This window comes from Choristoneura fumiferana, chromosome 5 (genome assembly GCF_025370935.1).
Source record: "Choristoneura fumiferana chromosome 5, NRCan_CFum_1, whole genome shotgun sequence".
Taxonomy (NCBI): domain Eukaryota; kingdom Metazoa; phylum Arthropoda; class Insecta; order Lepidoptera; family Tortricidae; genus Choristoneura; species Choristoneura fumiferana.
In genome coordinates this window covers 6,179,854-6,206,453 of record NC_133476.1, presented here as the reverse complement: position 1 = coordinate 6,206,453, position 26,600 = coordinate 6,179,854, and the positions used below count along the sequence as shown (strand labels likewise).

The following is a 26,600-nucleotide window of genomic DNA, read 5'->3' as shown; positions in this document are numbered from 1 at the left end:
TCGACATGTTTTTGTTTCGAGTTTCCATCAAACCTTCATAGATGGCCCCACTAACAATTTTCTACTAATTAATTCCCAGTGACGGTCGTGTGACACATCCGATCCGTTACAGTACCTATCTAGAATGAATAAAATGCATTGTATTTCATATTATTTAATAATGTAAGTTTTATTTTTCAAAACGTCCGGGTTCGATTCCCGAGCTGAGTATAGGTATTTTTTAAATGTATGAATGCAGTTTTTCTTGTTATTAAAATCGATGACATGGTTCCTAAGAACAGATCTTCGTATGTCTTATAGTTTCAGACTTACCCATACTGACCGATCCACCCTGTATAGCTAAAAATATAAATAAATCTAGGGTGTTATTATTTGATCTTTCACGACAATGCTTTTCGGTGAATGCATCCTACCATGTGCAAGTACAGCTGTTGTATTATGAATTTTTGATTACTTATCCCACATTCACAGTCGATAAACTAAAATGGGCAAAAAATGAAATATCTAAATCTCTCGAGAAGGATGAGACTGTTAATACTAAGGTAATTTTTTATATTTGGTAGGTGACTTGCCCATTTATCTCCTCTTTAAGTTGGTCGTATTACTTACGGGACATACAAGTAACACATGATAATACTTTTATCTCTTGTCGATAGACAAGAGATAAAAGTTATTATTAATGTAACCAAGATCACCTTATTCCAAAATTTCCAACACGGTAGTACTAACGCGGTTGAATTGATTACATTATTCAACGCCGTCTAATGGACGTTAAAATCCGTCCCGGTCGGTAATTTGCGACCCATAGTTACCTATAACATAAAGAAGTATACTTTACAGGGCGAGGTTAATTGAAGGGTTCATCATTTGATTTTATTAGATCGAAAGCAAGGGTCGGATGCCATTATTTAGGCCAAAGGGTACGCTTGTATCGAAAAGAAAATATAAAACATACCGTTGAATTGAATGCATTGATTTGTTTTTATACTCGAAGGGTTTAGGGAATAAAATGGTGAACGATGTTTTTAATGTTGTCGAGATTATTTGTTGTAGAACACGTTATCAACGGTTGCGTTTATTTAATGAAACTAATCTTATTTGTTTTTTCTTTATCAGAAGTACGTCTGTTTTGGCCACATCTTGCCAGTATGTCTAAAAACGGTCCACTAATTGAATGTTATCAAAGATGAGTGGCAGAATAAAGGGGAGGCAATGGGACACACTACAAGCTAACTAAAAAAACTGTTTTACGAAATGTTCAAAAATATACCTACGGGAAAAATGCTTGTATTTGTTACATTTGTAAATATAGATTTTCAGGATTAAAGTAAGTTAGATTTAGTTCTATTTTTATTTATTTCTGTTAATTAATGTATATATTAGTTTTTTGTTTATAAATAAAAAAAAACTTCATATGAGAATCAAAATGTTATTACTTTCGTTTTTCTTTTTTGATATATTTTTTGTGAACTTTTGTCGCCTTCCGTGAAGTCGCCAAGCGGTCACAGCGGAAGACCAGCGTTGGCCTCTACGGCCAGCACTACATATTATGCTGAGCTGAGACCGCTTCGCAATTTCGCCAATACCTACTTAATATTAATACTTACTTTATACTTGTTTATTTTGTGTTGTATGTAATTTGCGAAGTGGGAATAAACATTTTTATTTCTATTTGTATAAAATTTCAAACATATATTTTGCTTAATAGTAAAAAAACTAAAGCGACGTTTCATCAAAATCACTATCTACAACCTATAATATCCTCTCTAAGTAAGAATGTAAGGTACCTAATGACCTCTGAATATTGCGATATTTTCTTGCTATAACATAAAACGATTCGAATGTATTATATCGTCGCTCGGCAGGCAAAAGTACTAAAGCGACACTTTAGGCTAAAATGAGTTATGTATATCACCAGAATCAGCGATTTTTTCTGCATCAAACTGTCTAGGTTTCAAAGTGATTGGAGCAAAATTTAACTTTTTTTTGGCGCTTTAGTCTTTCAAAAAACGCTTAAATTTGGGAAGCAAATCACTTAATGCAGCGTCACTTTCATTATTTTCATTTTAGTACTGTTACCTTTTTGCCATTTTTCGATTTACTGTCGTTCAGTCTTTTGCCATTTTTCTAGTTTACAAATGTTGGACGTTTAGTATTTTGTGCAAAAAAAAAAGAAAATACCTTTGTCACTTTAGTAATTGTGCCCTCCCCGAGTTGAAGTTTTATACACCTTTAGTCGTTTGGTTGTATTGATAAGAATTCATTTATAAGAAGTTAGCTATTTGTTCTTAAAAACTAAAACATACGTTTGGCATTTTAGCCATTTTATCATATACAAAAGCATACATTCAAGTAGGATTAGCAAAAAAACTTCACGAAATATTATATATTTGGTGAAATTTGTCATTACTCTTGACCTTTATCGTGTATTAAAAAAGCGTTTAGTATATATACGTAGTAAAATATCATTGCAATTCGATGTTTGGTATATAGAAACATCATATTTTCTTAAGATTTATGCTTTATTATAAAATTATAATGATTATTATTCCTTAAAACTTAAAGTTCTTTTTATGTTGCAAAGAATAAAAGAAAATAGAATGTATGTATGTAAACTCTTTATTGTACAAAAGAAAAAGAAACAACACATTGACAAACTTTGAGATACTTGTACAAAGGCGGACTTATCCCTTTAAGGGATCTCTACCAGTCAACCTCAATAGTAAATCTATTTTAAAATTTTGTAATTATAATTTGATCGCTACGGTTCTGTTTGCACCGAATAAAGATGATGTTCGGCCCTAAGTATTTGAAATTTAGAGTAAGTAAAGTTTTAATTTGTTTTTATTAATGTTACATAAATAGCTTAAGTTTAGTCCAGAAGGCCCCCTCGAGTTGTCCCTGGCGCAAAGGTAGCCATCAAACTGGCCGCATTACCACGTTGAATGGCGATAGACAATCTTTGCACCAGGGTACGAATCCGCGCGGGAGTGAGCGTGAGACCCCCTTTGCGTAATTCGACGTCCCACTTCCCGAATGTAAACAATAGCCTCAAACGCAAGAGGAACAAAATAATAGTTACTCAGTGCCGAATAATTCTCCCGTTTTTTGACCGCAAAATCCACCGCGAATTGCCGCGGACTGTTCAGCTGAGGTGCGAGGCGGCGAAAGTACTAACGCACGTAACGTCCGACAGCAAACACTTCCCGTTCTGCCATGGCACTAAAGTTAAGCCATCTGGCCTTTTGCTGTCGGTTCGACAGAGGACCGGAGGCTCCAGAACGCAGAGGATGTTGGCGGATATTAAAGCCCTCTTTAGTATGTCAAAGAGAGCGTAGTGGCGCGGAAATTTTCCTGAATACCGACAAGAACTCAACGCGTGAAATGGCCAGGCTGCGTATCAGTGGCAAGGTATAACAACTTTAGATATATTATTGGTCGATATAACTTTCAGTGGGTATAATGAATTATTGGTATAATCTGGAATACGTAATACTATTATAACAATAAATGTGTTATGCCAAAAAAGTAGGTTAGGTTAGAAATGCGACCCTATCAAGAAACGAAACTGCCTGAAAACTAGGTTAGGTAAGAATTGCAACTACAACGATTTCATAAAGAAAACTAAATTACATCTACACATTATACTACTAAATACTTATAGCATAATATTGTGAAATTATGTGTTATTTGTTATACCGATCATCTTAAGCCCTGATGGCCATTTGCTTCCACCATGGAGCCGCAGATGCATTTATGAGGCACACAAACATCGCAGCCCAGGAAGAGAGCTACTGCCACCCACAATGAGTCGTTGTCCAGAAGTATTCCCAAATAAGGAGCAAGCAAAGCCCATAACCACGCTCCCGCTTTGATTTTTGATACCGACTTCAGCCTGGCTAAATCCACCCTAGCGGCACACCCACCCACAAGTGCCAGGAGCGTCTCTAGCCCCCACGTCATCCCAAACTCGTTATATCAGCGAAGTCCGAGGCAGCGACGCTATTAGGTGTCGAACCGTCCACCTCGCCAGTGCACCATGCACAAACGGAATGGTAACCCCATCTTAATGAGAATTTTTAATTTTAAGAGACAAGGCCACTATAATAACTCCATGTGCTGATGCGAGCAAGACTGGCAAGCCCACATTCTCCACACGCCGCAAACTGAGACCAAACTTGAACATGGGACTTGGTTGAATAGTGACGAGCAGGCTTCCTCCAGGTCGCATTTTGTCCTTAAGACTATCGAGTCCAAAGTATATGAGGCCGGTGTGTGGGGGGCCGTTCGCGTGCTAATATCAGATGACTCGGTAGCACCTCCGGTCTTGAGACGCTTGTTCTTGCGTACGAAGCATCCTCCCGCGTCCCGCACGTTAAATTTCCCTCGGGAGCCGGATCGATCCATTCAAGCCTTGCCGGTAAACTTGAAGGATGTGGTGCGAGCACTAGGGTCATTCCATAATGGGTCACCCGTGGGCTTAGACGTAATTCGACCAGCTCATTTTCAGCTGGGTTTTGGCACACTGAGGGGTGTGAGGTACGATCCACAACACGCACTTTCGTCACGGAACCCGGAAATCCAGACTGTGTCGTCTTGAAGTAGGATCTCAAGAACGCGTCCAATACTGGCGAGAGGGATGTTCTGTTGGGCGAAGTGGAAAAATACATTCCCACCCTGTACCTTTTTTACACCAGGTCTATCATTCTCCTTCTAACCTTGTCTACGGCGATTCTCAAATTATTTCGCAGGTCGGTGCGCAGCAGGGAGATCAGCTTGGACCGCTTACCTTCAGTCTTGTTATTCATGAAGCACTGTCGTCTCGAAAATCACCTCTTAATATTTGGTATTTAGATGATGGCACCTAAGGAGCCTAAGGTCATAAAGCAGGACTTGGCTTTCCTTATCCCCCCCCCCCCTTGAGAGGTATAGGACTGAAGGCGAATATGGGACAGGTTTACTGCTGCTGACCCGCCTGTTCTCCTTCTTTAACTTCTTTAAGGTCTTTCTTCCTGGTCTCAAGGGCTTTTACACGAGACCTTTACCCTCTTGGGTTCTTCTATTTTCCAAGAGGCCATTTCTAGTGCACTAGAGACCAGGAAGCGTCTATTTTGCTCGCCCAGGAACCTTTGAAGAGTATTAATACCCATCTCATCTTGACTCTGTTACGAATGTGTTTCGCAGTTCCAAAAGTAACTAATATTTTGAAAACCACTCCAATCGGTTGTGTTCGGGTAAAACTTTTTCTTTTGACATCACGTTGAGAGATACAAAGGAGACTGTACTGAACGTGTTCCTTGCGGATGAGCAATGGGTCCAAGCGTCCTTGCCCATATGTAACGGTGGTCTCGGTTTGCGGCGTGCCGCGGATGTGGGCTTGCCAGCGTTCCTCGGATCGGCACATGAAGTTGGTGGCCTTATCTCTTAAATTTTTAAATCTCATAAAGGTTACCAATACCATTTCGTATGTGGATGATGCACTGGCGAGGCGAATGAGACTGGCGTCACTGCACGGGGCTCCGCAGATACAATGAGTTTGGGATGACGAGGGGGGCTAGGGGTGGGTTTGGCCAGGCTGAAGTCGGCATCAAAAGTCAAAGCGGGAACGTGGTTATAGGCGTTGCCTGTTCCTTATTTGGGAACACTCTTGGACAACGACTCATTGCGGGTGGCAGTAGCTCTCCGCCTGGGCTGCGATGTTTGTGTGCCTCATAAATGCAGCTGCGGCTCCATGGTGGAACCGAATGGCCATCAGGGTGTGTTATGACCAGTATAACAACTTTAGATATACTTTCACTAGATATAAAAGATATTTGGCATAAATACCAGTCATTCATTATACCCACTGAACGTTATATCGAACATAGGTTATATCACATACATTATACCATCAATCAGGCCTACGCGTCTGTTAATGGCGAATTTTGGCGTGTTGCCTGTGCACAACGTCTTTGGTGGCTGACTAGACCGATGCGAGAGCGACATGTCCGTCCACATCTCTGACAAGCGAAGTCTGTGGATGTTGGTGCAGAACGGCCTTGGTGTCGTTTCTGTCTCTTGTCAACAAGTGCATTGAGCCAGGCAAGCCTTCATCGCAATACTTGCGGCCCTCCAACACACGTCTGCGCCAATCAGTGCATTTTTCCGCCAGCTTTTCTCAGTCTAGGTGGTCAATTTTGAAGACGGCCATGTCTCACTTAGCGCAGTCCTTAAATCTCAGCAAAGGTCTCACGACGTTTCATTGGCATTATACCATATTACTGTTAGGGGCTGTTTCACCATCCATTGATTAGCGTTAACCGACGGTTAAATGTGATGCCGTCTCCGTCTATTCGAACAAAACAAATAGAGACGGCATCACACCTAACCGCCAGTTAACACTAATCAATGGATGGTGAAACAGCCCCTTAGTATATTAATAGTTTGGTATATTACAAGTCCATGATACCGGATAGTTAGATCATGAGAATACCAATAGTGCATTATATTTCTTAATCATTATATAGACCAATAATATATCTAAAGTTGCTATAGCAACCATGACGCATCAGTTTGTTACTCAGGTTTCTTACTTATTAGGTACTAATAAGTACTATAATGTTGAATGAATGATTTATTTGTATAACATAGAAAAAAATAGTTCTGAAATTTTTGTTGAAATGCTAATTAAAGTTATTACCTACAGAATAAATTAAGGTATTTTACATATTATTTCATCCTTAAACCTAAGCGTATGCTTTGTATATGTACCAATAATACTAGGACATGATAATAATAAAAATACCCCAAAAAAATAATAGTGGAAAAAAAACCTTTTGTGCATTTAGTTAGAAATCAGATGGTGCCTTTGTGATTAATTACCTTATAATATTAACAAAAGTCTAGTGTTAGTAACAGTTAACGTTAACTTATTGAAATTTTAGCATAGATGATTAATATTTATTATAATTAACTAATATTATTTATATAATTTCTGTTCAGTAGGTACTTTGGAATATTTTTTCCCTTGCGATTTGGTAAATCAGCATTACGAACAGTTTGATAAGAAAAAAATGTGTGTAGTTAGTCAAAACATACTAAATTTATTGAGACGTAAAATCACATTAGTTAATTTGAAATATGACGTTTGAGGTAAATTTTTACGTTTAGTCTTTTTGCCTGATTGCATTTGCTCGATGACTAGGGGACAATTTACTAAAGCGACACTTATCTCCTAAACCAGTGGATTTTGCTTTGAATTATTAAAACCTCATTATAGTCCATTAAATTATGTGTCATATATTCCAGGAAATTTCAAAATTGGTTGTCTGGTTAAAAAGTTATGATTTTTTTTCGTAAAAAAAAAACTTTAAATCGCTCTCCTGTAAAGTTGACGAAGTGTCGCTTTAGTACTTTTGCCTGCCGAGCGACGAATGGTTCATGAAAGTTGCGGCTTTTAGCTATTATCGTTGTTCCTGACAACCAACTACCTGTTGTCGCCACTAAGCAATATTTATCCTTGTTTTGTGCAAACAAGCTCTGTAAATCAACATTTAGGTACGGAATGAACATTAATGTAAACTGAACTTTCTAGTCTGTGCGCTTTGTTTTATAAATGCTTTAGTTACCGTACTAAGTACAACGGGAAGAACTTAACATTCCTTTTAAAGCAAATGTGAAGGTAAGGCTGCAGGACTTAATGAAAGGAAGAAGTAATTCGGCATTAAGGTACTAAAATTAATACAAAAAATGATATTAAACTACTACTAAAGCTACTGTAACCCCTAAACATACGCCAAAACACGATCCAATAGTAATGACTGTGCAGTAGAGTAAATAATTAAATTTTAAACATTAAGGCATAATAATGACTGTGACTGTGCTCTGCAGACAGAGGATGCAGACAGAAGATGCAGACAGAGGATAGCAGCGGCTAATAAGGCGTGCAATAGCGTGGAAAATTTACTTACAGGCAAAATATCAAATATCGTTTTGTTTTAAAAAAAATAATACTTTGTTGAGTAACATACAACGGTTTCTTCTCAAAAGAAGTTTTTCTGAACCGTAGGTAGATTTTTTAACAATCAACTATCAAGCGCCTGCGACGACTACGTACTGCCCGCTATCTCAATAGTCTTTTGCCTGCCGCTGTGAGCTGTGAGCATTAAATATAATGCTGCCAAAAAATAATCAATTATCAATAACCACGCGACCATGTTTCGCAACATTGTTTGTACGAGTAAACCAATTCATCTTAAACATATACGCCTCTTATTGGATTAGCACTGCGTACCGGAAGGTTACATTGGTAGTCATAATGAGAACCCTTGGAGAAGGCTTATGGCTACCAAGGGACGTCTTCCGGCAAATATGACGAAAATAATGAAAATAGACAGTTGTAAGAAAAAATTGATGCAAATCTTCATATTAATATTATTATGACATCACATCAAGTTTACACAAGGCGTTCGGAGCGTAGAGTTCTTTATGTTATTTCATGAACGACTGATCGAAAAGACTTTTGAAACCCACTTCATATGTTTCCAGCTCCACCAACTCGCGTTATTCAGTCGCTCGATGCTATTTAATTTAACTTGGTGCGACAGCTAGGTAAATCAAACAGAATTTTTAGAAGCTTTTATTTAACTTGAGACACGTTCATTAGATATGTAAGTTGTGGTTTCGAGCAATCAATGTTTCCACCATTTCCTGATAGCCGATTGCGCTGAAATTTTTAACTTATGTATGTTTGAAATTGAACTTATGTAAGTTCGGTGACAATATGACGGTGATACTGATAATACAATAGTGAAATTTGTGTGGTCCTGCCAGAATGGTTTGTGCCAAAGCTTAATTGCATCGTCTTGAAACTCAGAATAGAAACATATTCAAATATTTAAGAAAGAGTACTGTTAACGTTAATTGTGTTAGCTGTATTAGTATTAATTCAGTTAGAGAGGAATTGTGCACACGTATTTTTTAAGCTACCCTAAACTATTTACTTGTATGCTTGTAATTTATTTTACAAAACTTCGATCATTTAAACTAGCGTGTTATTTTAAAACATTGACACGAACAAAATGCATTAAAAGGTTTATTCCAGAAAATGTATTCGACACAGTCAAATAAAACCCATTCTTGTTAGTTACCAACAGAATATAATCGTAAATTGCCGCAATTTGCCGCTTAATGACATTGTTGCGCTTCAAAAAGACCATTTATTCCCCGTTCAGTGCTCTCTCAGTCCGTAAAAGCAAACAATTCCAGGCAAGAACATTTCTTTGTAAACTTAGGAACATTTTAATCCTTAATGCGGAAATGTAACGACTACGCAATCTCTAAAGAACATGAACAAAACAGCAATTTAATATGGAAGCATGAATATAATTGTGTACGGCAAGGGGCGCTCGAACGTAACTAATGTTTTAGAGGGTTTTCAGACGAGACATTCGATTTTTTGCCATTTTTTAGAGTTACGTAGTCCTTCAAGAAAACCTTATAATTTAAAATAATTCATTGAGTCAGGCGTTACTTTGCGGAGGTCCATATCAATGAACTAAAAGAATATACGCACGCATATTTTGCATAAACTTAACTATTATATAGGGTCGCGGGTGAGCAAAGAAATTCTTTTAGTTCCTTATAATTTCGCTTTGCCCGTCCGTTCGTCCACAGTTTAGTTTGATGGCTGTAATATTTTATTTTGCAATTTTTTCCCAAAAGTATTTAAATACATACTACCTACAAAGTTTTCAAGAATTATAGCAAAAACTGATTCATTCAGGTTTATATCAAAGGAAACTAATGTTACACGTGAGATATTATTTGTTTGGTTTAGCAACGGATATTTGCTCAAGTGATTGATAACTAAGCTTTGATATTTAATGAACCCGTAGTGATGGATGCGGAGCTAGCGTTTGATTAGTGAGTGTGCCTCGTTTTAAATAGGTGAAGTTTGCAGTTGATTGTTAAATGCGTGTAAGCAATGCCCTGCAATTTCCTAGCCACGCGAGTATAATCGCCATGTAGCCATGCCACATAGTTTAATCGCTATTTTCTATATATGCAGTAAAAACTACAATATTTATGCATCGTGCTAGCTAAACAGGGAGCGGTGCAGTGATGCGGGAAGGCGGCTCGATTGCCGCCATCGTCCAATTTACCCGCTCCCAACACTCCTACCAATCTCGCCCTACATGTGCTTTAGAGTAAATCTAGGTTATATGTTAATTTTCTGCATAGCCCAAGATACCTTGAAGTTGTAAGCCGCAATGGAATAAGAAAACAGGAAGGGTTTATCTTGACTAATGTAGTAGGTAAATACCAGTAGAATATGAAATAAGAATTAGGCTCTCATATCTAATTAGAAGATTCGTTATGAGTAAAGAAAAGAAATATTTTAGTAAAGGATAGGCCAGGCGCAGGCAGCAACAGCAGGTAAGCTAGGCGTAGGAAATTTTTATGCCAGAAAATTGTATAACTACAGGATTTTAAAGGATAAACACTTTCCCACGCTCTTTTCACGGTCTCAAACTATCCCTATTTCAAAACTCATCACGATTGGCTGAGTACTTCAGGCGTAACAGCGTAACAAACATACTTACTTTTGCGTACATCTAATTGGTATGTGACTCTTAAGTGGTGAATAGAACAGTAGATTGTTTAACAAGGGAGGAAAATAACCAATATGACACGAGATTACTTGGCACCCGAGCATATTTCGAGGGTGCTGTTGGTGTTTTTCCCGAGTTCAACACTGCTTTTCATTTCGACTACAAGGAAAGTAAAAACATATACGTAAGTTTAAGAAAAAACCTGTTTTGAATAAAAAAAATAAAAAGAATTAATGGAAAGAAAATGTACAATTCATAAAAGACAACGTCACATTTTTTTAAACATAGGTCGAAGATTTGTGTGGTCATCGCAAAAAAAAATCAATTGGCTTTATTATATTGTTAAGCAATAATTAATGAAACAAAATTTTAGATGTTCAATGTTATGTTTAGAGACAAACAGTAGATAAAATATGTACCTATTTTAGTCAATTTATTTGAAAAAATAGTAAGTTATATAAATGAATTAAGGAGTTAAGCTGTATAGATAGGCTGTGTGGACATACCTTTTTCGTTTATTTACCTGCCGATTGCTTTTTTTCTTAAGATTTTTTTAACTTTTCTAATTTATATGTCTGCAGATAAGAAAGGAATGTAAATAATTTAATAATATTTTACCAGAATTATAAAATGTGTAATAAGTGTAACTAATTAAGAAAAAAACTCGATAAATTATTATACCATGTGTATGACGTATAGGCTGAAGACGTATGTGTTCCATTGACATCCAATGCCTTTTTACTTTTTAATTTATTTCTTCCCTTGCTAAGAAAGTATAGTTTTTCTCCCTGTTGCTAGCCTCAATGTCCGAGTATGAGAGATGAAAATATGTTTTCTTATTCTGTGCTTCTAAATTAAACACTTGTACGTAAGAATATGTAAAAATCTGTAAATGTTTTTATTACCGACGATATCGACCTTACGATAGCTAAGCTTATGCAAAATATGCGTGTTCATGCAGTTCCTCCACCTCCACACTGTAAGAACACACACAAATCACACAAACCCATCTATCACCACCACCACACTACACTAGTAGGGTCTGTCTGTCTTATAGTCGTGTTTAAGTCCCTTGTGATACCTATCTATTAAGATGCTGACTACACCTAAGTTAATTGGCTTGACTTAATCAGTTACTAAACTAAAACCACTTTATGAGGCAAAACCAAAAAAATATACATTAATATTCATTATATTTATTGTCTTAATCATATTTTACTATGTATACAAAGGAATGAATTGTAAATGTTTCAAACTAAAAACCACACATGTACGTGAATTCGTGAATATCGAATAATCCAAATACCTACTTGAAACTCGACTCGAGCAAGTTATTGTACCTATTAATCGAAATTATTCATTTATGTGCGATATTTTATATTACTGAACAAACAAAAACAAAACAAAATGTTTTATGCCCAGCTATTACATACCTATTTAAAAACATCCGAAATACACATTAGGTACGATTAACGAAAGTAATCAACAACGTTCACCTTACTAACCACTTCTTACTTTAACTTAGGTCGTATTAAACGGACCTTACTTGATCTTACTAAAAGCTAAAACATTTTCAATCATAACTTTACAACGCCAGCATCTCGATTCACTTTGTAACTCGCATCCGTAAATCAAACTGTTAGACTATGTAGAGTGCGTTCAACTGCGAAAGTTTCCCGCCGTAATGGACTAAGTGCGCTAATCTCATAATCAGCTTTGCTGCTCAGAAATGCCAACACAACGCATAACATTTGTCAGGGCTAATGTATTAGTTCGTACGACACATGACTTTATGACATGATGTGTGTGTATACCCTACACGTGCACACGTCATCTGGAACGTGTCTTTGTGAATTATTCGTTGCATGATATGCAATATGTACACACATGAACTATTATATGGTTATTTGTGAGTGTTTTCTGTAATTTGTTTACTTGGAATGAGTAACAGCCGTGCTGAGAGATGTCAATTAACTTCAATTGTTGCTAAGATCGTTCTATTTTATGAGATTTTCGACAATCAGTTGAAAGCTGAAAGTACTGCCGTCTTATAACTTATTATAACTAATAAGTGGAATGTGTCTGCAACCTGTACCGCGCCTGGTGTAGTGCTAAAAGTAACCGCGTCCCAAGTCCCAGTAGACATGTTCTGGTCTAGCTGAACATGTTTCTTCGTCAAATATTCACGGCGCTTGAGTGGCAAGGAACCTAACATCCTTTTTCTTCATGTTTTGTTCGTAAAAGCAACATTGTTCTTTTATAATGGGGTAAATGCAAATGTGTGATGGATTACGCTGTCACAGCTTAAGGATTATGTTCCAGAATTGGGTATAGCAACGGTTAATATTTGCTTTTTGAATGGGCATTAATGATTAAAGAAGGGTCCGCGACGCTAAGCGTGTTGTAAACTGTATTACGAGCAAATATATTAAAATCGTGCGACGAGCCTGTTTGTAGTAACAAGTTTTTGCCCATGCCTTTGCACGAGTGAAAAAACTTTTTCCACTGGAAGTTTCCTTTATCCGGGATAAACTTTTTCTTATTTTTGCGATTTTATATTCAACTCTGATGCCTTACTATGTTATATACCTGCTAAAAATATTTTGTTGTTTTATTGCTCATAGGATTTTCAACTGTCAGGATTACTAACTCGCTTTTAAAATTTTATAATCCATCGGCAAAAGTTTTAGCGAACAAAAACATAAAAAATCATGCATGTTATCATAGCACTACACAGCACTACGTAAATCTCCGCCCTCAACCATCGAGAGCGCGTGTTTTGTCTGGTTAAAAAGGTTGGTTTGTCTAAAAATGTGAGCTTTTGGACACTTTTATATTGTGCATCCACGAAAGTACCATTGGTGTCCACGGGAACGCTGACTCTACATGGCTTTTACACAAAATACTAAGTGAATATCGTACTTACACACTATAAGAGTTACATAGCGCTGACAAACAGTAAGACAGTAGAGGCTTAGTAAGAGGGTTCCGTTTAGCATCCTAAAGCATTATGATTACAACCTGACCTAATGAAAGTTGCAGAAGTCTGATGGATGTGAGCAGGGCGGTACCGTTCCACGTAATATAAGAAAAGACCTATGCCAGCAGTAGATGTCTTGATGACTATAAAGTTCCCGTTGAGCACTTTCTTACAGCAGTCGTTTAAAAAAGTGATAATAAAAATCTATTGACTCAATTTAATTAGGTACCCTTTTAAACTTTGCTTCGGTCGGGTTAACATTTGGCTCTTTGAATAAACTTTAAAGCATTGATCCGGCTCATATGTGTAAAGTTTCCAAGGGTAAGACAATGCCGTGGCGGCAGCGTGTGTCTTGGTCTCGACTCGGCACGCTAATGTTGGCTTATTGTTCGAGGCCGTTTTAAACTGTGAACAATGGTCAAAGCCTTGTACAAACGAACTTGGAGTTGCAGAACCGGTTCATTTTAACATTCTTCTCTTACCTACACTTGCAACTAATTAACTAACAACAAGTGTAGGTAAGAGAAGAATTATATGAATTTCTTAATTTAAGAAAAGAATCCACTTGGAGAAAAGTTGTTTTAAAATTTAAAAATATACACATACTTAGATACATAAAATCACGCCTCTTTCCCAACGAAGTAGGAAGAGACTACATCCTTCCACTTGCATACAACTCTCGCTTCCTCTACATTCATCAATCTTTCAAAATATAAGCTAAGATAATTGTTTATAGTACGTTGTTCTATATAGACCTCCACAAAGTAACGCCCGATTCAATCAATTATCTTTCATATTCCTACATAAATATTACATCAGTTGAGGGATATTTTCTAGTACCTAGTGTAGTAGTTAAGATTCAGCGTTAGCGCCACCTAGCCCACCGCCTCGGAACCAGTCGGCTGAGCATCCATTACTGGCGCAGCAACACGCAGACCATCGCACAAGATTCTCAAGAACAATCGGGTGCTACGACAAATGTATGTCCTTTACCGGTATGTCTTTGATTATATAATCCATTTGACGTTTTGCTTTTAAATTATAAATAGGCAGGGACGTGACATACAACGTCACTAAATCCTAATTGTGTTATTGTAAAAAACTACGACAGCTGGACGAAACCACGACTGATTAGACACTGAAAGAACGCGGAAATGTTTTTTAATGCAATACAATATCTACAAGCTGAAAGAGAATGTTCCATCTCATTACCATTGTGTAGGCAACGATTGTTGCCGACAAGGTAATTTGAATTTTAAATGGGGCCCAGCTATATTATAGGCACCGAAATATGCCATTAAGGATGTTAAATCCTGCAGACAATTACAGCGGACGTCAGGCACAAGTGTGATGGTCTCTGATGTAATAAATGAAACAATAGTCAGTGATAGGGTTGCCAAGGGTTTCGAATATTCTGAATGTTAAGTTGTAGATAGAAAAGTTGTAAGTAAAGTAAACAAAATGGTATTTTATTTTAAGTGTGATTGATTGACTAGCTAGAAAAATTAGCTTTAATGTGTTGAATTTTTAACTGAAGCGTTATAAGTTGTAATCAAAGCGTGTCAAGGTTATTAAAAGTGTTAGTTACACCAATCGATAAAATATATTTCGGAATTCATAGAGGTCTTATGGACACTGAATATTCAAATATATATTTTACGACACCTTAGTTACTGAAATTAGTTCATGCATTAAGTGCGCATCGAAAACAAATAACTTATCGCAACATCGAATTCAGAGACAAATTATGTGTAAAAAATTCCATGTAGAAAATATATTCCGTAGACAAACGCTACGTGATTGCTACGGGCTACGACATCGTCTACATACGTAGCACTATCGTAGCAATAGAGTACCGCAAAATATTATTTTCAATCTAGTAAGTATTTTTTTTACGTTTTTATAATAATAATTGAGATGATGTTGAATTGAAACTGATGCGATCTTTTTTTGTCTACAATCTGGAATAACTTAACCCTGGCAAAAATATTCACGCTGATTTCGGCCGGCATATGACCGGGTTTGACATTCATCCAAGCCAATAATAATTATAATAATCTCTATATTAGTTCTACAGCTGGATGCAGAACACACCTCCTAGAATAGCACTATAGCGTGCTATTGGCCAGTACATGGACCGTATAGCCCAGTCTCTATACTCACTATAGTACCTACCTATATTGGACGATAGCACGCTATAATATCGAATTGTATCACATTAGATGTGTATATATTTAGTTTTTTTTTATTAGACTGGATGGCAAACGAGCAAGTGGGTCTTCTGATGGTAAGAGATCACCACCGCCATAAACACCAGGGGTATTGCAGATGCGTTGCCAACCTAGAGGCCTAAGATGGGATACCTCAAGTGCCAGTAATTTCACCGGCTGTCTTACTCTCCACGCCGAAACACACCAGTGCAAGCACTGCTGCTTCACGGCAGGATTAGCGAGCAAGATGGTGGTAGCAATCCGGGCGGACCTTGCACAAGGTCCTACTACCTGTAACTAATTTCCCTTTTTATAAATTGTATTCACTCTTTTCACACTTCACCTTATACTTGTTTGTTTGCTTCAAATCTTACAAGTTAAACTTGATCTATTTACTCCCAGTAGCCGGATTGACTTTTAACAATACCTACAATATGTATGTTGGATGACATTGTAAGAACAGTGAATATTTATTTAGAACAGTCGATAAATGGTACCATCAGCATTAAAGCTTGTAGGTATTAAAATATTTTTAGGGTTCCGTAGCCAAAATGGCAAAAATGGAACCCTTATAGTTTCGCCATGTCTGTCTGTCCGTCCGCGGCTTTGCTCAGACTATCAGTGCTAGGAAGCTGTAATTTTGCACGGATATTATGTAACAACTAGCTTTTGCCCGCGGCTTCGCTCGCGTTAAATTTGGGGTAACAATTAACATACATTTACTTTCTGCGAGGATTTCTTTTTCGGAGGATTACATGAAATATAAATACAGTAAGACGTTGTTTTAGACAGATGGTGCACAATTTGGAATTTAAAAATCAACCTACATACGTAATTTTGTTATTTTTACTTATTATGTGTCATTGCTGTTATAAATAAATTATTTTCTTTCTTTCTTTCTTTAATTAATCATTCATAATTCGTACCAACTCTGAAACCCTGTTTCGCTGAAACGTTAATACTACGCGTTTCTTTTGCCGGCGACTTCCTACACGATATAGGATTGTATCTCGAGAAATTGTAAAGTCCCCGCGGGACATGAATTACTGTTATGATCTATTTTAATATTCTTAATTGACGGTGAGAGACATATTGTAGCTTTCTATTATAGAAAGAATTTTGAAAATCTGCCCCGAAATAGAATTCACTTATTTTTATTCTGCGGAAATTTTGCATTTAAAAAAAAAAGAAGTCTGTCCATCAGGGATATTGTAGCTTTCTATTGGTAATAGAATTATTAAAATCAGCTCAGTAGTTTCAGAGATTACCCCCAACAAACAAAAAAACAAACAAAGTTGAGATATTTTCCTATTCCATGGGATTTTCTAAGTGCTAGTCTTTCCCTAGTGCACCTCTGTATTACTTTAGGTCCATCTATGCCAATTTCAAGTCTCTAGCACCAGTAGTTTTGGCTATGCGTTGTCTGTCAGTCAGCCAGTCATGGTACTGTACAGGTAGAGTTAGAAACTACCGTGAGACTCACTCATATTAAATATAATGACCCGGATAACTCACGTCTTAAATCGAGTTTAGCTCGACATGAATCTCGTCATGTCGAGCTAAACTCGATTTAAGACGTGAGTTATCCGGGTCATTATATTTAATAAGGTAGAGTTAGGTATAGAATTATAAATAAATCAACCCTGAAGTTGAAATCACTTTTTGCTATCCCGCGGGAATTTTACGTTTTCCCGGAGAAAAGTAGCGTATGCCAATCAGGGATAATGTAGCTCCCAATTGGTAAAATATCTTTTTAAATCAACCCCAATGATGAATTAACTTATGTCGATCCTGCGGGAATTTTGCATTCTTCTGTAGAAAAGCAGCCTATGTCAATCAGAGATACTGCAGATTACCTATTAGTGAAACAATTTTTAAAATCAGCTCCGAATTTGGATTGTCTTACTTACTTCTACCTATCCTGCGGGAATTTTGCATTTTTCCAAAGAAGAGTAATCTATTATACCAATCAGCAATAGTGCAGCTTTATATTAGTGGAAGAATTTTTAAAATCAGTTCTGAAGTTGAATTCAGTTTTTTCTATCCCATGGGAATTTTGGATTTTCCGAAAAAAAAGTGGTCTATGTCAATCGAGGATAGTCAATTATATCATATGAAAGATTTTTTAAAAGCCAAAGTTGAATTTACTTATTTCTATCCCGCGGGAATTTTTGATTTTCCCGGAAAAACGTATCCTATGTCAATCAGGAATACTGTAGCTTACTTTTGGTGAAAGAACGTTTAAAATCAGACCCGAAGTTGAATTCACTTATTTCTATCCCGCGGGAATTTTGCATTTTCCCGAAGAAGAGTAGTCTATACTAATGAGAAATAGTGTAGCTTTCTATTGGTGAAAGATTTTTTAAAATCATCCCCGAAGTTGCATTCAGTTTTTTCTATCCCATGGGAATTTTGTAATTTCCCGAAGAAAAAGTAGCCTTTGTTATTTGGAGATAGTCATATCACATAATATGTAAGAATTTTTTAAATTAGCTCCGAAATTGAATTAATTTATTTCTATCCCGCGGGAATTTTGCATTATCCCGGATAAAAAGTAACCTATGTCAATCAAGAATAGTGTAGCTTACTAACGGTGAAAGAATTTTTAAAATCGGCTCAATAGTTTCGGAGATTCGACTACAAACAGAGAAGCGAAAAAAAATTAGATATTTCCCTATCCCGTGGGAATTTCGAAAAATCCTTTCTTAGTGCGCGTCTACATCTATTAAGGAATATATATTCCAAATTTCAAGTTTCTAGCCCCAGCGGTTTGGGCTGTGCGTTGATCTATAAGTCAGTCAGTCAGTCAGTCAGTCAGTTTCTTCTTTTATATATATAGATTTTCTCCCCCAACAATTATATGTATAAAACGTTTTTTTAAAGTCGTAGGCCTAAGTTTAATAAAAAAATGGCAACTTAAAATAGGCATGCGATGCGACGTAGTCTCGAGCCCATTAACCAAAATTGATCGCTGCCGGTACCTACGCAAATATTTGTTGATAGCATAAAAAAGGCTTTTATGAAATTCCATCCCTCTTTATAATATTCTATTATATTGATGAAAAGGTTCTAAGATTATTGATAGCTATCGATAAATCTTTGTTAGGAGAGCTTTACAAATCGTTTGTAGGAAACTTTCATGTTGCACGGTCGTAAAGATGAAAGAATGCGCGTGTTTGAATAAAAAACTTGAGGACTTGAAAACTGATTCATTAGAAGTACTTAGTAAATCAAAGATTGATAGAAATAGACCACTTTTTAACCCCCGACACAAAAAGAGGGGTGTTATAATTTTGACGCCAATGTCTGTCTGTGGCATCGTAACACTCAGACGGATGGACCGGTTTTAATACGGTTTTCGTTACATGAAAGCGAGTTTTCTTGCGTTGGTTGTTAGCGATGTTTGATGAAAATCGGTTCAACTTTTCTAAATCGGTTAGTGACGGTTAGGTTATACAAGCATTTTTTTTCACCTGTCTCCGTCATCATCATCCCAGCCTGTATACATCCCACCGCTGGGCACAGGCCTTCTCTCAGAATGAGAGAGCTTGGGCCGTAGTTCCCACGCGGGCCCAGTGCGGATTGGGAACTTCACACACACCATTGAAAATCTTCGCAGGTTTGTGCAGGTTTCCTCACGATGTTTTCCTGCACCGTAAAGCTCGTGGTAAATTTCTCGTCGCCGTACTGTTATCAACTAATCAATTCTTGGCGTTTGAATTTGACACACTTCCAGCGATCGAATAGATTTAAGAATTTGGTATGCGTATGTAGTTACGATGAAAATACAAGTACAGTTAACAAAAAAGTATAGTCAAGAAAAAAGCTTCTGTTGAAAATTGTTTTCTTACAAACTAGCTGTTACCCGGGACTTCGTCTGCGTAGAAATTTGTTCATCGTGCTACCGCGGGAACAATAAAAACTTCTGGGATAAAAATTACCCTATGTTTTTCTCAAGGTTTTATACTATTCCGTACTAAACGTCGTCAGGATAGGTTGAGTAGGTACTTTAAACCTCAAAGCGTAACAAAGAAATACTTAAACTATGTTACGTTAATTAAGTCAATATTATCGTTACATCATGTTATTACAAAAACAAAACGGGAATACAAAGAGAGGCCTTGTTTAAAATCGCAACTCACGCAGTTAACTAATGGTTTACTTCAAAACTTAATATCATTAACGCGCTAAAAATTAAGCGATGTGAACCGAACCTCCACTTTGTCAAAACACTTTTTTAGGGTTCCTTCTTTTGCTAAACATGTATAAATTTAAATCACTTTAGTTACAGAATTTTAAGAAAGTGTCATAAATTAAAAACCTTTTACTTGCACTGTTTAACTTAGCTTAGTTAATTATCTTAAATCTTGATTATTTTTCAAACAGTAAGAGTTAAGCCAGTAGTGTCCTGGAGAAATTAACTTCATTTGATCTATTTAATGTTTCCTTCAAGTTAAATATACCGGGTATGACCTTTAATACGAGCAAACAATTTAAACATAGATCGTCCTCGCCAAACTAAACAACATTAGCACAGCGGATTTTAAAAATAATGTAGTCTTTAGATTTTCCCTTTTTCATACAAATTAAATACTGTTATCAATGCACGCCGTCCTAGAAGTCCTAGAACACAACTGATGTCGCCTGTCACGGTACAAACATCAAGCATTTTGCTTTACATTGTGTTTCTTCGAATAAACTTAAAAGTGTAATAAAAATGTTGATCAGTTTGAGGAGTATGATCTATGTTTTAATTATTTACTCATATTACAGGCCACACCCGGTATATCAATCACAACACGTTGCATCAGATTCAGATACCATTTTAAAAACGGCTTCGTAAATTTTATGGCTAACGTTGTTTATAACAAATGAAATAGTTATAAGTGACATTATGGAAATGGGTTATGGTAAAAAAAACTGATGTGGCTTACCATTAGGTACCTTGCACATATTCTTTTATTATCTCATTAAAAACAAAGGAAAGGATACCAAGTTATTGTAATATTATGTAAATTTCCTTTTTTAATCTCGTCCACCAGTCCCGGACACGGCTCGGATGCGGCAATAAAAGTAAGTTAACTAGATTAGGTCTTTTGAATAATCGCTGAATGTGATAAGAATGCCATCATTTGTTTAAAATCCACCACAAAGTTTTAATTCATCGGTAAGAAACAGTCACCTGAATGCCATCAATGGTTTAGTTTGGCCTGCAAGTTATTATATATATAAGAGGGGGCAAACGAGCAGACGGGTCACCTGATGGAGAGCGATCACCGTCGCTCATGGACACCCGCAACACGAGGGGGATCACAGGTGCGTTGCCGACCCTTTTAGGTAGGCTCGTTTTTTCAAGATCCCTAATTTGTAACGCTCCGGGAAGACGTACGCTATAATTATTGGCAGTGTTTTATTGAGACTGTTGGAAGTGGTAATACTCAAAAATATATTTTGTAGGAGTAATCTCGTTCTAAGTAGTCATTCACGATGACGCGTGTCGTGATTCTTATTACAATGTCATTAATGTCTAATTTTGACAAAATCACGCGTCGTCTTGGATGGCACTAGGTATATCAGATACTGTTGAAAATTTGGGTATTATGATGGATCTTTCTTGGACGGGATCCTGGTTTTTCGCCGAACATGTTTTTCCTAAATGATTAATGTTCCTAGTGGTTCTATGAACGAACGATTTTTTTCTGAAATTGTAAACTATTATAGTAGGATATATTTCAGGACTATCCTGAAGAACTGTCAGGTTAGATTCATTTTATAAAAATCCTGAAGCAGTTTACAGTTTCAAAAAATCGTTCGTCCATATAAAACAGTTGGGAAAATCATTTGGAAAAAATACTTTCGGCGAAAATTAAAGAACCTTCATGGACTACTCATTATAACCGAGTCGTAAGCTTTTTCCACCAATTCACTCCTTGAGACGTCTGCAGAACTTCTTTCTCTTTCAAACTAAACTAACTCTCACTCGTTTGCTACTCTTCCCTCTCCTTAAATATGGTGATATTGCTTTTCTTGGTCTGAGGAAGGAGTTATTTGACAGACTAATGCGTTTGCAGAATATTTGCATAGGTACATTCATTACCTGCGTAAGTATAATCATGTTTCCCAATTCCAACTCATCGTCGCAGAGACTTTCATACCCCATGCCTGTTTTTTAATGTCCAGTATTACCCTGCTTCTCCTTTTTACTTTTCTGAAGATTTAGTTACATGGCCACTATTGGCCACTGGTAGCGGGCTCCATTTGTGATCGTGATCCAATCTTACGCTTGCCTTCGCGCCTAACAGCTCGCGTTCTTATACTAAATCTTTTACTACTATCCATTTTGTCAAGCTGGGGAATGAAAAACCCTTCTCCCAAGGAATCTCCATCTATGGCCGTATTCAGGAAAAGGCTGAAGAAATTGTGACTTGGCACTGACACCTGAGGCCTGGCCTGTTTCTGCTTTTTTGTCATGTTTTATAACTTTTATTTTTTGTTTATTACATTATATAATTTTACATTACATATTTATTTATCTTTTTTTTTGAGGTAGTATTGTTTTCTTTTTACCGCACTTAATTTTGACTATTTGCCTATATTTGTAAATTTTCATCTCTCAATTAGATTCGCTGGAAGAGATCCCTTATTAGGAATAAGTTCGTCTTTTTACTTTTTTCAGTTTTTGCGTACTTTTATTTTCAATATCTATTAACAATAATGAGTTTACATACACGCATTAAGTCCCTAAAAATCCATGTATTACCTATAGCATATAAGTTCGTATTTACGAGTATAATATTTAAAATCAGTTATAAAAACTTTCACATCCAACCATCGATGACTACACTTAGCACAAGCCGATCTTTATCCTATCTCAAGATCCTAGGTTATGTCAATTTCTTAAATTATCCAAAATATTTTAAATTAATTTTTCTTTTGAAATTGGTATCAATTTAAAATGACTGAACTAAATCAGGTTAGCTTCTATAGTTATATTGGTCAACATTCAAATTCAATTCTGTATCCTCATCTTAGGTACCTAATAATTTCCTTATGAAACTAAAATGTTATAGAAATTTTATCACATCAACCTTCACAGTACATATTTAGACACCTCTGCATGTGAAAGCACTGTTGATTAAATTCATAAATTTACTCCCATTACGACCGTGTTGGGAGACCGTTACGGTGCGCTCCGGCCATTCGGTTTGATATTCTCCTCCATTGATTACACTCTAAAATAACCATCGCCCTTTATTACTATCCATGTCTAAACGGTTGGCGAAATATGTTCCGTTTTCCCGAACTTTGTTCAGGAAAATTTTACCGCGCCGGCGGTATTTTAATACGCCAAAGTTGGATTACCAGACTTCTGGCTCATCACAAAATTCCTTAACCCACTCACGCGAATGAATATCAATTGAAATATTAAAAAGTATAATAAAAAGGAGAAGTGCTCACCCAAAATTATCGATGAGGCCACAAAGGCGCGGCCTTGGAAGTTATATGAAGTCGCAAGAGGGTAAGGCGGGAGCGACGCAACAGGCGACTGACGCGAGGATGCACAGAACTAAGTAACGAGCATTATTTCACACAGATTTTTGTCACTGTTTGGATAGTTTACCGGTTTTTCAGTGAGGAGTTACGTTGTCGCCGGAGAGGGATCGCGCGGCGTTCGCCCGCCACAGTCGCGTGCTTGACTCTGCGCCCTGCCTCCCGCGTCCTCCCCCGCCCACCCCCACACCCCTGGTACCATAACCCGCGCAAAGCCTCTGTTCGTTTAGTATGAAATTTGCACCCTTGTGACATTTCAAACCATTGCTCACATAACAGCTATTTTAACAGACAATTTACAGTCAACAATAAATGTGTGGGATCACCTCACATCGTTTTATTTTGATTGTATCGTCTTCGTCCTGAAACCGGAGTCTAATGTTAATGCTAGTCATCATTATTCAGTATCTTTTCAGTGAGCCGCAATATAATTCCAACAAGGAATAATAGGGCTTCATTTCAGCTCATTTACCCCACGTTAGCGAAAGCTCCATTTCTCGCGAATAAGGAATATTGACAACAATGTATACGTTAAATATATTTCAGTGAACAAACAATTCAGCTGAAAGGAGTGTCCAATTTAATTTGAGTTTTCGTGTTGATATTCAAACCTAATGGTAAAGTCCCTGCAGCTCATTCTAAATTGCGGATCATACTTAGTCGTTGTAAATATAGTTGCTGCAAATAGTTAAGAAGGAAGCTTGTCAAACTATGAGTGTATGTACTCCTGTATGCACTCCTCGCAACAACTATATTTTACCCTGTAACTAATAAATATAATAATTATAAAAACAAAGTAGAATCACGGAAAACGTAGCTATAATTTTAAGGTGCGACCAAACCGCTGCTTAAAAAACGGTGACGGCACGGAATCGCAGTGACGCACCGTATGCGTACCGTTTTTTTGCATGCTTTCCACACCGCTGCTTAAAATACGCAAACGGTGCGGAATCGCAGTGACGGGCCGTAAACGACAAGACTTTTGTTCGGTAAAGTCCTGACGTTTACGGCACGTCACTGCGATTCCGTATTTTAAGCAGCGGTGTGGAGAGCATGCGATTTGGCCGCACCTTTATTCTGTAGGTGCACAAACCACCTGCTTCCTCTATTACTAGCAACATGGCCGGACGCAACATGACAAATTTGGTCTATTTATAGTGCACATGTTACATAAATCTGGTTGGCTGTTTATTCTGGATGCAAGCATCCGTACCGGACAATAATCAAATTCGATTCGCATTGCTGGCGGCACGTCCGGCTCAGCGCATAAAGCCTTCCAGGTCTGACAAACGGCCAGTGTGCATAGGTACCTACTCTTAGTTGATAATATGAAACGTACGTATGTATTAATCTAGAACCTTTTCGCTGCAGAAGGAGGCTGAGTTGATATCTATTAAAAAAACGTCGTGAAATTCAAACGTGTAGCTTATTATTAGCTTATTATCAATTATGATTGCAGTGTGTGAGAGTCTGTGGGTGAAATCAAAGAAAGACAGAGACTTCTATTTTTTTATTAAAACTAAATGGAAACAACATCAATTTGACGAGGTGGCTTTGCCTTTATAAGTTTTACTTTGTGTTTATGACAATAATGTAATAAATTATCCGTCCTGACATCACTGAGTGAACGTATATATGCACAAGGGAAATTAAAGGGTTCGAGCAACCCTAGTACCTATCTGTGTTTACTGCTAAACAATTATTTCTGAAGAGAAGAATAGGAAACGGGGTATTACCAGCGACTTTGTTATCACTATACCGCCGGAACTATATCGATGGGTCCTATGTACAAGGGCCAAAGTGTTTTTTTTTTCAATTTTGGGTTTTATGCGTTATAGGAATCTATAAACTATATACAGGGTGTCCCAAGAAGTAGTGATATACTAAAGCCGGGAGATAGAGGACCTAGAGGGCTATCTGAATCACCCCCATGTATGTTCCGCGATTTTTCGTATTTTCGGAGTTATGACTTTTTTTTTAATTTTTCACCTATCGCCGAGTACGATGAAACTTTTATTTATGGTGACGTGAATTATTGCGGGAGATGCTTGATTTTTTTTGTGTGCTAAGCTGATAGATAGGCCAATTCAGTATGGTAACATTTACTATCGTTAGATCTTTGAATGGAATAAAAAAAAAAAAATGCCAAGAAAGATAAAATTACCCAGTATGTTCACAATTTCAAGGACCTTAAAAAAATAAAATCACATTAAAAAATTACCGTTTGGCTTTTAAAAACTTGCTCTATCTATCAGGTAGCTACTCTGAAAATTTCATTTTATTATTCATAAGGCTTCAATCATAAAATTGAAATCTAAATGTGGTAAGTGCAACATTTTAATTTACATGACGATCAATGCAAGCAAAGCAAAACCTTTCTAAATAAATTTCGTTCTAATCACGCACTGGCCATGACGGTTGACGCATGAGAAAATTTTCACGTTGTTTGGTCATCGTTGTTATTTTTCAATAATTTAAAAATTGTGTTTTAACACTGCTAATTGTTCGTTTCCCTAATCATTTTGGCTATTCATATGGACTTTGACTTGCATTACGATTTGGATTAGTGTTATTACTTGGAATCGACGACTTGGCATTAACTGGACCTTGAGTTTGCGTGTAAGTGATCATGTTTACTTCACGTGACTACGCAGAAATGCATTACTATTACGGTTATGCTAGGGGGAATGCGGCGAAGCTTCAAGGCTGTACCGGGAACATGTGGAACGAAGAGGCGGGCCTCAACCTGAAACGTTTCCTGACTATCGCATGATCTTAAGAGTACATAATGCGTATTTGGAAGGTCACATACCGGGTACCAGATCAGGCCGTATGGCCACTATGCCGGATCCTGATGTAGTAGATGCAGTTGATGAAGAAGTAGAAAGAGACCCGTCGACCAGTGTGAGAGTTATGGAACGTCGTACCGGACTTTTTGGCTACAATAATCCTGTCCGTGATGACAGATCGATCCCAATAGAGCGCGGCACGACGCTTTTCGAGAACCGGCGCAGTGACATACCTATAATACGGCACCTCAGAGTCTATAAGGCCGTATCGAAGAGCAACTTTCTGGTGGATAATACTGGCTACTAAGTTATGTCTGAGCAAATACTCACCGTTAGCAAGATGAGAACAACCGGAGATAATATGCCTGAGTGACTCCCCAGGACGGCGGCATGCCCGACAAATGTCGACCGTACCGTCCTTCAGGATATACCTCCGGTAGTTGTTCGTCATGATAACTTTGTCAGTAATTTCACACAC

The 26,600-nt window shown here is 37.2% G+C and overlaps 1 protein-coding gene across 1 annotated transcript in view; it reads right to left on the bottom strand.

Moving 5' to 3' along the window:
- The window catches only part of LOC141428003 (uncharacterized), a 235,181-nt gene extending 211,724 nt beyond the window's left edge, over positions 1–23,457 (bottom strand). Inside the window, exon 1 of the mRNA XM_074087657.1 lies at positions 23,241–23,457. The gene's annotated coding sequence lies outside the window, so the exon portion shown is untranslated. The remainder of the gene's footprint in view (positions 1–23,240) is intronic.
- Between the last annotated feature and the right edge of the window lie 3,143 nt (positions 23,458–26,600).